The sequence below is a fragment of the Triticum dicoccoides genome, chromosome 2B (genome assembly GCF_002162155.2).
Source record: "Triticum dicoccoides isolate Atlit2015 ecotype Zavitan chromosome 2B, WEW_v2.0, whole genome shotgun sequence".
NCBI classification, from domain to species: domain Eukaryota; kingdom Viridiplantae; phylum Streptophyta; class Magnoliopsida; order Poales; family Poaceae; genus Triticum; species Triticum dicoccoides.
Window position 1 is genome coordinate 152,645,027 of NC_041383.1, and position 10,091 is coordinate 152,655,117.

The window sequence follows — 10,091 nt, forward strand, 5'->3', positions numbered from 1 at the left end:
CATAGCACGCTCCATGCATCTGTTGAAGGCATATGTGTAGTACAAATTGACATATTCCACTCCTGGGAGACCTCTAAATCCGGCGCGGCGGATCAGAGATCTTCGTAGGATGAATGAAAAGATCTCAAGGATGCCGGCAACAATATAGAGTATTCCTTGGCCAAGCACAATCACATAAAATATTTGGAGAGATGGCACAAGGTTTTTCTTGTCCTCACGTTTATCATCACCATAGTAGTCATATGTTATAGATTGAAGGCCCCACACTGCTAGCCGAATGCGTAAGACTGCTGCTGGAATCTGGAGGTTGCCAAATGACGTCATCAATAGAGCCATTGCGTCTAATATGATAATAATAAGTTTAAAACTTGCTGGAAAACTGATCACCGACATCACTGTCGCAACAAACATGCACAAGTTCGGAATAACTCGATGACAAAATGCTATTTTGCTGCCAAGAGCCCAGTCTGCTAGCTTGATGGTACTTGAGAACCGCAGCCTGCTGATTGTGAGTAGGAGCACTACCACAAGTAGTACCAGGTATACTGTGCAGTTGGCAATTGAGCTGAGTCTTTGAATGTTGAAATCTTTATGGACCCTATGTAGTACAGAGGGACAAAGTAGCATGGTTGTAGCCATTGGACCCCATAATGATATCGTGGGGCATAGCAGATCGCAAATGTGTTGAATTGCAGTTTCTGGACATAGAATTGCGCCAATCCCAAGTATTACCATTGACAAATTCAGTATGTGTATTGCTTCATGTTTGGCCCATATAAGACCAATTGACATCACAACATTGAAGAAGGATATGAGCAAGATCAGCCCATTCCAGCTAAGAGACCTGAAAGCACCTCTCGTGCGGAAGAACAATTGGTAATCCACCCTGTTGTTGTGGCTGAACATCCTGAAGTACATACATATATGGTATTGTTAGACAAAAAGGCAACATACAATCAACAAAGTGAAGGCACATGCTTGTATCTAAATCAGAGTGACAATTGTGAAATTTGGGACCCTGGAAAACTTATTCTGACAAGATTGTAAAGTCATATTTTTAAACTTAATCGATCTTTATTGAAAGTTGTCAACTTTTATAAAAGGTGTATTGAACCAAACCTGAGCAGGATAGGCTTCTTTTGTACTTCTTCCATCCTCATTTAGGCCCCTTTAGTATTTCGGGTCAAATTTTGACCATAAAGTTAATTAGCAAAACATTAGATTATAGTATGCCACAAAATATATATTATTATATCCCTATGTGAAAGAAGTTTCCAATAATACTGTTTTTGTATCATATACTCCCTCTGTAAAGTAATATAAGATTGTTTAGATCACTGCTTAGCAGAGGGAGTAACTTATATCAAACAAAAAAGTTGCACACAAATCTCCATGTAAAATCAAATGGCTTAGGAGTTTGTTTGTTCTGGAGGAAAGACATTTGGGCGCTCTTTAAATGGCACAGGAGTCGGTTAATTCTCATGTAGATGAGATTTAGTAAATCTGTTTTTTTATTCAACATCTTTTATGAGTCAAGCACTTTTTTTTGCTTCACTAGCAAAAATTTGTTAATCGTTACTGCTACAAAGTAATAATACACGGAAAAGAAAATAACGGAAGAGTTTATTTTGCGACATGTAGTAGCTAGTTTCGTGCGTACCTCAAGGCTTCTATGAAAATTATGGCTGTCGAGATAAAAAAATCCTTGCCGATGTCCTTGGAGTAGCTGCCGAGCAGGACGACGGTGGCCCAGGTGAAGGCCAGCGTGCCCAAGGCATTGCCAAGCCTCTCGATCAGCACGACGAAGAGAATGAAGCGATTTAGCCCCATCTCTGGCGCCGCGGCGGCGGCCTTGCCGGCGGGGGCACCCGCCGGCATCTGTACGCGGTGCTCGGCGACATTTGCCATTACAGCAGCCGCAAACAACACTACCACACACACACACACACACGAGTCGTGGGCTCCATTTAGCCCACACGATCTACATCTGCTTGGTGCCTTGGTGGTGGCGATCGAGTCAGTCCAATGTCTCTCGGGATTCTCTCCTAATTGCTAGTAAAGTATATCCGCAGACATCCTGTTTCTCCAGTTAAACGAAGAGTTGCTATCTCCAAGAAACAAAAGTTAACCGAAGGCCGGCCGCAAGGTAGCGTTTTCATCGTCCAGACTCGCGAGAGCATAGCTGCGCAGGTCGCTGTCGAATTGCCGAGTGTTGTGTTCAGCCAGAACACTCGACCTGCAGGCACGTAAACAAACGGCAGATCGAGCCGCATGAGACAAGAAAAGTCGAGGAAATCTCCACGGAGACCACGCGCAGCCTAGTCGAGGACGACGACGGTCGTCATCCAACTAGTCATCGTAGAAAGCGACCTAGTCCACGTCCCAAAGAATTAAGAAATTAATTCACATGACCATCGCTTGGAGTCTCCCACGTAAAGAACTCTAGGCCCCGCAGCTTTGTAATGTTTCTCACCTGCCGGTGATACCATGCCAACAACAAAAACTGGCATCTAAAAAAAAAACTAGAGTAGTTCAAACGATTAGGATTTCTTTTACCTAAATGCATGGTACTAATTGCGATCTAGGAAGTTTAATTCCAGTATTTGTGGTGCTCGAGTAAACCCCAAATTTTATCATGTTACTATGTTGTTGCTCTTGCTCCTAGTGCAGGATCACTTTGTCTCGACCAGTGCCATCTACTCCCTCCGTCCCTAAATATAAGTCTGTTTAGAGATTTCAATACGGGCTACATACAAAGCAAAATGAGTGGATCTACACTCTAAAATATGTCTATTATATACATCTGTATTTAGCCTGTATTGAAATATCTAAAAGGACTTATATTTACAAACGTTGGGAGTAGTGGAGAAATTAGTAGCTAGGATGAACTCTTAATGAGCGTTCAGGATCTGGACTGAAGTGGGTGCCTTTTGAAGTCATGAGTACTTGGTAACCACACCATTCACAGCTGGTACGTACCAAGCAACACCCGTGTTGTAACGCTTAAAATTCAAGCCTCACACCCGGAAATGCACAACTACCAGGACATTTCATATTGAATCACAAAGCAGATTCATCATCATTCATATATGATATATCCATGTTCTTACAAAACTAGCACAGCCATTATTTAAGTTGCCACCATCATGACACTACAATGTATGGCTTGTCAACACAAATCAACTGCTTAATATCAACTGTAAATTTATAAATTCATGGAATCTCATTCTTCTTGGATGCAATGATTATATCTCTACGTACTACGGTGAGCAAACTGAGCGTGTTTTCAAGTCCCAGTATAGACCAGTAGTATAATATCTTCCAAACCTATGTTCAGGTGACACTGCCGATGCCCCGTAGTTACTCACGGCCCATCAGTTCTTTTGCTGTAGCCACAAGACTGGATAGAGGTATGTTGTGCTCCATGAGTCCTGCATCTCCCAAGAAGAACCTGTAGTTTTCAGCCTTTGAACGTGTACGCTCTACCATTAGCAGTGCGTCCACCATCCGACAGTTCTTGAAACAGCTAGCGTAGACCGGATTGAATTCCATCATGTATATGGCATGTTCAACTATCACCCTCCTGATGCCAGGACAATGAGCAGTGGGTGTCATATTTGAGTTAAGTGCACAGACAAGTCTCTTTATAAACGTTTCCTTATTCTGACCATGTTCAAGCTCTCGCTCAAAGTCTTCAGGAATGGCATTACATAGTTGTGAACTAAGGCCAACAAGGACCTCTAGTTCCACACCTTCTGCATCCATTATTCCTTCCATCACCTGTAGTGAAATAAATAAGTTGGGTAAGCCATGATTAAACTTTAGTGGTATCTTCACCTTTTTGGTTACAAGCGTTTTGGTTAAGTGGTAGTATCTGCAATTTAAACTATCACTAGTTTAAATTTGAAAGGGCTCACCCCTCGCAAAATGTAGGAGACTTCTTTCAGGTTCGAGTTGTGAAACTCACTTTGACCATAAATACACATACTCCGCAACAGGCTTGATGCTACGTACCTGTACCTGTTACCATGGATCATAACTGCGAGTTCCTTGATGAAGAGATAACCTGGTTCTGCTAACATAACAAGACAATTATTCGCACTCTCAACTGCCAATAGTGCAAGTGCTTGCCCAGCGATCATTCGTAGCAACTGATCTGAATCTGTACTTGACGGTGCACCTTGGCTGAGAAATGCACGCATCAACCTGCTTATGATCATTGGGATGTGCCCGATCTCCTCCTTTATGTTTCCTTCCATGGCAAGTTTCTAATAAGTTCAGCCGTGAGCTCTCTAAGTTCTTGGCTGCTCCCACTATCATCCAAGATCTCTGCAAGATTGTTCAAAAGGAAGGGATGTTCTGTAATCTTCTGACGCAAAGTTACACCAAATTTCCCTTTAGTACTTGCAAGTCTTTTCAACAGCTTCAGTGATGAACTTTTCAGCAGTGTCTTCTGTGTCTCACTAATATTTGTCATGTCAGCTCCGTTGCTTGTGAATTCTATAACCTTTGAGATGAGGCCAGTTGCTCTGCTGATTTCTATACAGTTCTCTAGATCAAAGCTAGCAAGTTTGTCAAGAATTAACATGCCCTGTACAGGGAGGAGATCCTGGTCGGTCAATGGTACCTCCTCTGGAACTGACCAACATTTTGTAATTTGCTTCCAGCATCTGAGTACACGGTAGTTTTTTTCATCCAAATTAGCTGGTTCCTCCCTTGGAATCAAACAATATATAGCCATCTGTTTCAACCATCTGCGCATCAGGGAGACCTGTTCATCTCCGCCCACTTGCTGCATCAGGGCATTTGGGCTTCCAATGTCCAAAAGTGGATGCTTTATGTTCTGCCACGGAACATTGTCCAGGAGTGAGGCTATGAGTTGCATTGCCCCAGAGACAGGGACAACTCGGAGGTTAACAGCAAGCTCAGTCGTAAGTCGTAACCTTTGCGGCAAAAGATCTAATATCTTTCTCACTTTCATTTTTCCAGCCCAACATGTTGAACAAGGAGGTCACTGTTTTTGTGGAAGTAGTGAGTTTTGCGATAGCCTTAGTCTTGAAGGGCCCCTTTATCAGAAAGTTGTGCAGCATGTGAAGCCCATAGAGCTGCATCTTGGGTGAGTCTGACTTTAAAGGATCCATTGCAAATGCGAGGAGGCTAATCTTCTTTGGAGCAAGCAGAGCACCTCCCATGCATTTCTCAAACGCAAATGCGTAGTACAAATTGACATATTCCAGTCCCATGGGCCCTCTAAATCTAGCACGCCGGACGAGTGATCCGCGGAGAATGAATGAAAAGACCTCAAGGATGCAGGCAACAATGTAGAGTATTCCTTGGCTAAGTACCATCACATAAAAGATATTGAGAGCTGGCACGAAGTTTGTCTTGTCCCCAAGGTTTGTCTTGTCGACATGTTCATCATCACCATAGTAGCGTTGTGGTATAAGCCGTAACAGTGCCAAGACAATTCGCAATAATGCTGCTGGAAACTGTAAATTGCCAAATGACACTATCATTAGAGTATATGCTTGGAATGTGATAATGACAAATCGAGATAAACCATGAAATGTTAACACCAACACCACTATTGCTGCAAACGTGCACAAGTTTATGATAACTCGATGCCAAGATACCAGTATGCGGCCCAGAACACAATCTACTAGTTTGATGACACGTGGAAACCGTAGTTTGCTGATTGTAAGGAGGAGCACAACCACAAGCAGTACGAGGTATATTGTCCATTTGGCCATTGAGTTTCTGAGAATAAACCTGTGATTGTGAAACTTATCCAGCTCGTAAAAATCATCACCATAGCTATATGGTATAGAGGGACCAAGCAATACAATTGCAACCATGGGGCTCCATAATGATATCACATGGCACGGTGAATTGCATACGAGCAGTCTTGCAGCTCCTGGACTGAGAAACTTGCCAATCATAAGTACTGCCAGAAATAAGGTCGGCAGAATGTGTTTCCATCCGGGATTCCAAATCGTCACCCACACCAGAACATCCACAAAGCATACGGTCAAGATCAGCTCATTCCAGCCAAGCGACCTAAAAGCACCTCCCGTACGAAAGAACAATTGGTAATCCAGCTTATTGTTATGGCGGCTAAACATCCTGAAGTATAAATATGACATAATTAAGAAAAAGACATTGTGGTATCCACAAAAGAAAGTTGATTTGCATATTAACCACAATGGCAGTTATGAAATAGCTTACTGATCTTCATGAGTTTTTCGTAAAGGTCTAAAATTTTAGTCCCCTGTGTTGACTGTGATTATAAGAATCATAACAAAGGTTTTGGCATGTGATTTTAGCTTGTAGGGCAACAATTTCAATATGTGCAATGGTGATCCGTCTACTGGAGGTTATTTGCACCTTGAGGGTGAACAATTCTGCTTCCTGTCTCACACTTTTGTTGGGTTTTACCGTAGCAAGATTGGTAGAAATGTTGGGTTCCGTGAAACTGGGGAGCTGCCTTTTTTCCTTGAAGGAAGTATGCCCCGAATTTTCGTGAACAGATGTATGCTCAAAACCGCAAACATGATTTGCAGAATGCTTGAATGTACTCTGGTATTCTGACTGGTCTGTCTAGTGGATCGTGAAATGTCTTTTATTCTAGTCTATTTATGTTTTTTTTGCGGTTGTATTTATGGTTGGTGTTGCAGGATGACAATCAGATTTGGAGGATGGCAATCATAATTCTTAAATTTGTTAGACAAAAATACGACTAGATACATCCATTTCAACGAGATGTAATTCGGGACAGAGGAAGTATCGTGTAAAAATGAGCGTCTGTGAATCCCCCTCCCCCCCTCTGCGGCGCTCCCGCGGGCGTCGGGGGGGGGGGACCCTAGCACCACCGCCGGTCCCCCTCCTCCTCCCTCGCCGCTGCCAGGGGGCGCGAGCGGGTGAAGCCCGCTTGTCGCTGGCGGCGGCGGGGCCTTCTCGTCTCCGAGCTGGGGGATTCAGCGTGGGCCGGACGCCTCTGGCCGGATGCGCCGCTTGGCGCTGGGCGCGGCAGCTCGACGATGCGCCGGCGTGGGCCAGCGGCGGTGCGTGACGGCGATGCGACGGGCGGCATGGCGGTGGTGTGGGCTAGAGGCTGGTGGCGGCGGCGGCGCGCCTAGATCCGCCTCTGGCGCTGCGGGTCGCAGTCGGCCTTCCCTGCCATGGCTCGTGGGCGGGGCGCGGCACGACAGCGGGTGGATGTGTGCGTCGTTGCCAGGTCGGGCCCTTGCAGCTGGTCGACGTCGCACGACGCGGGAGACTCCCCTGGTGGCCATCCATGGTTGCGGCGGTGGGCTCTGCTTCCTCCTCTACGGTGACGGGCTTCTGCCATGGCCGGGCCTATGGCAGGGTGGGGTGAAATGGTGGTTTCGGGGTGGGGGTGGGGGTGGGGGAGGTAGCTGGTTGGAGGGACGGGAGCTCTCCGCCGCTGAGCTACCCGTCGCTGGCACCGAGTTGTCTGTTATCGGCTCCAACGTTGCTCTGTGGGTTTGCTGGCGGTCTCGGAGGCGGTTGGAGTGCGGAATGTTCAAAGCCTCGGCCTTTGGTGGTTCTCGGGGCGGTCTAGATGCAGGGCGGAGGCTCTGGCGGTGGGAGACGCGTTGGTCGTGGGCTGACCGCACAGTTCGGGTGCGGGCAGGCAGCCATGGTCGCTTGGGCGGCATGGATGCGGGTGGTTGCACTAGTAGAAAAAGGACCTAATGTGAGACACATTAGTCTCAGTTTAATTTTGGCCCGGTACTAATGGTACCATTAGTCCCGGTTCGAATGACTATGCATTAATGACTGTTCGTGTTGAACCTTTAGTACCGGTTCGTGCCACGAACCTGTACTAAAGGGGTGGTGGCAGGCTGGCGTCAGGCCGGGGCCCCACGAGCCCCTTTAGTCTCGGTTCGTGGCACAAACCGGTACTAAAGGGCTAACCTTTAGTACCGGTTTGTGCCACGAACCGGGACTAAAGGGGTCTAACCTATAGTCCCGGTTGGAGACACAAACCAGGACTATAGGGCAATTTTCAAACTCTACCCCCTGTGTATCGCCATTTCAGTTTAAAAAAAACAAAAGAAAATGATAAGAAATTCAAAAAATAAAATTCTTCGAGATGTAGTTATATTACTAAATCTACTAGTTAGGAAAATTAAAAAACTTAAATTTGGACATGTTTTGCAAAAAAGTGTTATGAATTGCATACGATGTCAAAAAAACACATAATATATCAAAATGTTCAGCACAAAAATCCGCATCCGATTTTGACCGCCTACGGCCTGTTTGCATTTTTTTAGAATCCTCAAATTCTAAAAGGAAAAAAAGATATGCTCAAATTTAAGCTTTTTTGAATTTTGGTCAAACTGTGGTCAAACTAAGTATTCAAGAAATATTAGTGTTACTAAATAATTATTGTAGAATGTTAGTGTTACTAAATAATTATTTCAGTTTTTTGAATTTTGGCCAAATCTGGTCAAACTATGGTCAAAGTATGGTCAAATTGTGGTCAAACTATGGTCAAACTACTTATTCAAGAAATATTAGTGTTAGTAAATAATTAGTGTTTTTAGAATAATAGTTTCAAACTCAAACGGTGAAACGTGTGACCTAATGCTCAAGCTAAACTCATGAGGGTTAATAGGATTGACAGCTTACATTTGTCAGGCTTTTCCCTAGTAGTGGAGCCTTCTAGTGAGTGGCTCAGGTTTGTGAAGGGTGTGTGTCCAAACTTTCATCAAATAGGCCAATTTTTTTAGTACATCAGCTTGGTGGCATGACATTACATCAAGCAAGGTTTCATGTTTTTCTGATCATTTTTTAAATTTTTCGGAATTAAAATGCCATGTCACTCCATGCATGTGTCCATGCCGTGATACCAATATGTTTGATAATTCCTTCTAATTTTGCTGCACATGGAATTAACTCGCACACAAATATGATTTTTGAACCATTATGGTTAGTTGTTGCATGTAGATGTAGTTCAAATTTGAATTATGGTCATTAAATGGCTAGAAAATCACTTAAATGTCTTAGAAAGGTCAAATGACCCCTAGAATTTTCTAAATTTTCACATGACAGTTGTATTAGTCAATGTTAAATGTAGAAAAAATTGAAGGCCGTAAGAGGAAGCTATCTCCCATTCGTCATCAAACATGCATTGTTCCTTGTCGGAACCACGAGCCTTCTAGTGAGTTGCTCCAGTTTGTGAGGGGTGTGTGTCCAAACTTTCGTCAAACATGCCAATTTTCTACCACATCATCTTGGTGGCATGACATTACATCAAGCAAGGTTTCATGTGTTTCTGATCTTCTTTTAATTTTTTGGAATTTAAATGCCATGACACTCTATGCATGTGTCCAGGGAGTGAGACCAATATGTTTGAAAATTTCATCCAATTTACTGCACATGGAATTAACTCGCACACAAATACACAAATATGATTTTTCAAACCATTATGGTTAGCCGTTGCATGTAGATGTAGCTCAAATTTGGATTCGATCATTAAATGGCTAGAAAAACACTTAAATGACTTAAAAAGGTCAAATGACCACTGAAATTTTCCAAATTTTGACACGATAGTTGTATTAGTGCACGTTAACTGTAGAAATTTTTTGAAGCCCGTAAGAGGAAGCTATCGCCCGTTTGTCATCAAACATGCATTGTTCCTCTTGGAACCACGAGCCTTCTAGCGAGTTGCTTCGGTTTGTGAAGGGTGCGTGTCCAAACTTTCTTCAAACATGACAAATTTTTACCACATCATCTTGGTGGCATGACATTACATCAAGCAAGGTTTCATGTGTTTTCGTTCTTTTTTTATTTTTTTGGAATTTAAATGCCATGGCACTCCATGCTTAATTGTGTCATAGCCGTGAGATCAATATATTTGAAAATTCCTTCAAATTTACTGCACATGTAATTAACCCGCACACAAGTACACAAAAATATGACTTTTGAAACCGTTATGGTTAGCTGTTGCATGTACATGTAGTTCAAATTTGAATTACGGTTATGAAATGACTAGAAAATCACTTAAATGTCTTAAAAGGTCAAATGACCCCTGAAATTTTCCAAAATTGGACATGATAGTTGTA

General features: G+C 43.5%; 1 pseudogene; it reads right to left on the reverse strand.

The window, feature by feature from the left end:
- Window positions 1-3,360: 3,360 nt before the first annotated feature.
- Window positions 3,361-4,588, reverse strand: LOC119360704 (annotated as a pseudogene).
- Between the last annotated feature and the right edge of the window lie 5,503 nt (window positions 4,589-10,091).